A 4,682-nucleotide genomic window follows, 5' to 3' on the forward strand; every position below is an offset into this window, starting at 1 on the left:
AGGTATTAAAATCCATGGAGAAGAAATAAAAACTTTGACGTTTGCCGATGACATTGTAATTCTGTCAGAGACAGCAAAGGACTTGGAAGAGCAGTTGAACGGAATGGAAAGTGTCTTGAAAGGAGGGTATAAGACGAAAATCAACAAAAGCAAAACGAGGATAATGGAATGTAGTCGAATTAAATCGGGTGATGCTGAGGGAATTAGGTTAGGAAATGAGACACTTAAAGTAGTAAACGAGTTTTGCTATTTGGGGAGCAAAATAACTGATGATGGTCGAAGTAGAGAGGATATAAAATGTAGACTGGCAATCGCAAGGAAAGCCTTTCTGAAGAAGAGAAATTTGTTTAACATCGAGTATGGATTTAAGTGTCAGGAAGACGTTTCTGAAAGTATTTGTATGGAGTGTAGCCATGTATGGAAGTGAAACATGGACGATAAATAGTTTAGACAAGAAGAGAATAGAAGCTTTTGAAATGTGGTGCTACAGAAGAATGCTGAAGATTAGATGGGTAGATCACATAACTAATGAGGAAGTATTGAATAGAATTGGGGAGAAGAGGAGTTTGTGGCACAACTTGACTAGAAGAAGGGATCGGTTGGTAGGACATATTCTGAGGCATCAAGGGATCACCAATTTGGTACTGGAGGGCAGCATGGAGGGTAAAAATCGTAGAGGGAAACCAAGAGATGAATACACTAAGCAGATTCAGAAAGATGTAGGCTGCTGTAGGTACTGGGAGATGAAGAAGCTTGCACAGGATAGAGTAGCATGGGGAGCTGCATCAAACCAGTCTCAGGACTGAAGACCACAACAACAACAGCAACCATTACAAAGCCATCTGTATGCTGAACAATGAGAAGCAGACAAAGTAGCTCTTAAGCTTTGTTTACTATCTCATCATCATCACTTTTCTGCTTTATCTTTACTATCTACCTGATATAAACCAAGGTGAATATGGACAAAGACGATTTTCCCATGTTCGTTGGTCCATGCTACATGATTTTAGCAATAGTGGTCAGATGTTTAGCCCGGCAGATCATATGTGTCATTGTTTAAATACACTGTTTAGCTGAAAGTCTCCAAACACATCACTGAACATACTAAGTAGGGCATTAATCTAAGAACCTAATGGCACTATAATTAATGACAGAGGCTTCAAATAATCACTGCTGTAGGCCTCACAAGCCATTTCCTTTCCTCCCCCATCTACCTCTTATATGATCTAACCTCTGAACCCCTTTCGTCATCTTGTGCAGTCACTGATACATCTCTCTGAAGACCTACCTCACTATCCCCTCGTGCATCCTTCCATAACCCTCGCCACCTCTATCTACCCAGGCAGCTGCCCCGATAATCAATAATTGGTATACAGTCTTAATGCACCTGCATTTGTGAGTGTTTAGTTATCTGTGTGGTTTTGTGTTTATGTGAAGGTGTGAACTTTTGAAAGACAAAAGAGCAAGAGCTAGTGTAAATATAGTATTCTGTTGCGTGTTAGTGTGTGTGTCACAGAACAGCTGTGAAATATGAGGGGTATTCAATAAGTAATGCAAAATAATTTTTTTTTCCTTGGCCAATTTTGGTTTAAAAAATGCAGAATTTGTTGTGGGATATTGTGGAATATTGCCCCTTCAGCCCTTATAGTTTCATGAAGTCCTAATAGGTGGTGGTGCTGTACGTAGTCTTCAAAATGGCATCTGCTATGGAGGGGCATTCCAAGCAGAGAACTGTCAGGTTTCTTTCTGCAGAAAACCAGAGCATCACAGATATTCATAGGTGCCAGTGAACAAAAGCATAAGAAGTCATTGTTTGAGGCATCTGTCATCGTCTCTACAAGGCCGTACAAACCTGTCCCACCTCCCATGTGACGGACCCACACAGTTATGCCTCCTGCAATGTTGGAACATGTGAACACATTCATCAGAGGTGAGCGACAGATCACAATTTCCTCACTGCACCCAAGAGGAGCTCACAAAACGCCATTGGACTTTTCTTCTTTATCCACCCTACAGCCCAGATCTCGCACCTTCTGACTTCCATCTGCCTGATCCAGTGAAGGATTCAGTCCACAGGAAGCAGTATGATGATGACGGGCAGATTATTGATGCAGCAAGATGTTGACTCTTGACTTCAACCAGTAAAGTGGTACCTCGCAGGCATACTGGCCATCCCGGTAAGGTGGCATAGGGCCATTGCATTGAATGAATATTACATTGAAAAATATGGTTTTGTAGCAAAACTAGTGGGGAATAATGTTGTGTATTGAACCCTGAATAAAACAAACCTGATTTCAGAAAAAGAATGTGTTGCATTACTTATTGTGAACACCCCTCACATTTAGAAAATAACATTCAAATATCATACACATGAAAGAAGAGATTCAGAAATACTGACCATTGTCATTTTTATACAAAATGTTTGCTAATTGTGTTTAATTGTACGGACTCCAGGACCGCTGAAACAGTTTCTACATATGCTGTCAACAGGCTTCCATGAGAATTTGCCATACAAGTAATGCAAATTAAAAAGTAGCATGTCAGGTACATGAAATATAGCTTTTTAGGCAAATAGATCGTTTCCTATTCGCATAAGTAATATGTTAACATCTGGCCCTGCGCCCCTTAATATCCAAGTACAATTACTTTTCAGATTCAAAGAGCTTATAGCTAACATAGAGCTATTGTAATAGAATTGTCCACACAAATATGCTGGCAAACAAACAATTTCTCCTCCAACAACTGTAAAGTGACCTTTTCAGCATGGTTTTTCTATCCTTATTGTCAAGCATTCCCATACACACAGCCCACTTATTCATAAAATTATCCACATTGTTTAGCATGTACATCTTGCTGCCATATTTGTTTTTTGCTTTGTAAATATTGTCTAAATGACAATCTCCCCCTTCCTAAAATCACTAATTCATCAAAAGATAGTCTCTTCCTGGGTAAAACACTTGATACAACCTGCAGTTAAAATTATGTAGTAAATACGTACCAGGTTACAGACAAAGATTATTGAAAGAGATTAAAACAGAACAGTGCCATAATGTCTGTAGCAGTATCCAAAGAAACAAAATTTGTGTGTTTCATCAGAACATTAGAGATCTGAAAAACAAGATAGATGAGCTTCTTGTATGCCTGAAGGTATATATGTTTTGTGTCTCTCTGAACACCATGTAACCACAGGGATTGGAGAAGTTAAATTTAAGAGATTACAGATTAGCATTTTATTCATGTAGAGTCAACATGGAAAAAGGAGTTGCTACTTATATAAAAACTGGACTCAAAGTCAAAAATATTGAAACAAATAGTTTTTGTGTAGATCAGATCCTTGAAGCATGTGCTTGTGAGTTGCTACTGAAATATACTTCTATTGTAATTGTAACAATCTACAGATCCCCTCATGGTACTTTCAGCTATTCATGAAAAATTAGAGGAATTATTGAGCCACCTGTCAGACAAAAAGAAGCAGTCAGTGGTTTGTGGTGATTTTAATGTAGATTTCTTAAAAGACACAGATAGGAAAAATGAGCTAGGATCTTTGTTTGGTTGTTTCAATCTAGTAAAGCACTGTGTCTTAGGCCATGAGTGGCCTACCGGGACCATCCGACCACCGGCTCATCCTCAGAGGAGGATGCGCGGATGGGAGGGGCATGGGGTCAGTACACTGCTCCCCCGGTCGTTATGATGATATTCTTGACCGAAGCCGCTACTATTCGGTCGAGTAGCTCCTCAATTGGCATCACGAGGCTGAGTGCACCCAGAAAAATGGCAACAGCTCATGGCGGCTGGATGGTCACCCATCCAAGTGCTGGCCATGCCCAACAGCGCTTAACTTCAGTGATCTCACGGGAACCGGTGTATCCACTGCGGCAAGGCCGTTGCCTTGTTTCAATCTAGTATCTGTTGTAAATTTTCCACTTCGTGTGCAGCAGGATAGTAGGTCACTTATCGATAACTTTTTCATAGACAGTGCTCACACAGAAACAATTATTGTGTACCCAGCTGCTAATGGGCTATCTGATCATGATACACAGTTAATGGAAATAACACATATAGCACCTTAGAGGTTTCAGGCAGGTTCATACAAGACAGGGAGGCTTATTGATGCGAACAGTTTTAAGAGCAGCCTGGAAGAGGCAGAATGGAATGAAGTGTACACAGAAAATGATGCTGATGCTAAATTCAATTTATTCCACCATAAATTTGTCTCAATATTTGAGAGTATCTCTCCTGAAACGTTTTTCAAAAAAGCCGTTACAAAGTCAAGTAAGCCATTGATTACTAAGGGAATTAAGATATCATGTAAGAGGAAGAGGGAAATATATGGACAAGCCAGAATAAGTCGGGATCCAACGTTATTTGCTTACTACAAAAGATACTGTAATATTTTAAGGAGAGTCATTAAGAAGTCGAGAAGCTTATGTGTTCTGACAAAAATTAATAATGCGGACAATAAGATTAAACCTATATGGAATATTGTCGAATGGGAGACGAGCAGCCCGAAAGTGCACAGCATACCACAGCAATAAAGCTAAATGATGATGTTGTGAGTGATAATTCACAAGTTGCAAGTATTTTTAACAATCGCTTTCTGAATGTAGCAGCAAAAATAGGGTTAAAGGGTTCAGTTGAAGAAGCATAAAAATTGTTAAAAATGTCATTCCCCAGGACTTAAG

General features: G+C 39.6%; 1 pseudogene; it reads right to left on the minus strand.

Annotated features, from left to right (window-relative positions):
- Positions 1–3,772: 3,772 nt before the first annotated feature.
- LOC124729019 lies at positions 3,773–3,889 on the minus strand (annotated as a pseudogene).
- Between the last annotated feature and the right edge of the window lie 793 nt (positions 3,890–4,682).

This window comes from Schistocerca piceifrons, chromosome 1 (genome assembly GCF_021461385.2).
Source record: "Schistocerca piceifrons isolate TAMUIC-IGC-003096 chromosome 1, iqSchPice1.1, whole genome shotgun sequence".
Classification (NCBI taxonomy): Eukaryota; Metazoa; Arthropoda; class Insecta; order Orthoptera; family Acrididae; genus Schistocerca; species Schistocerca piceifrons.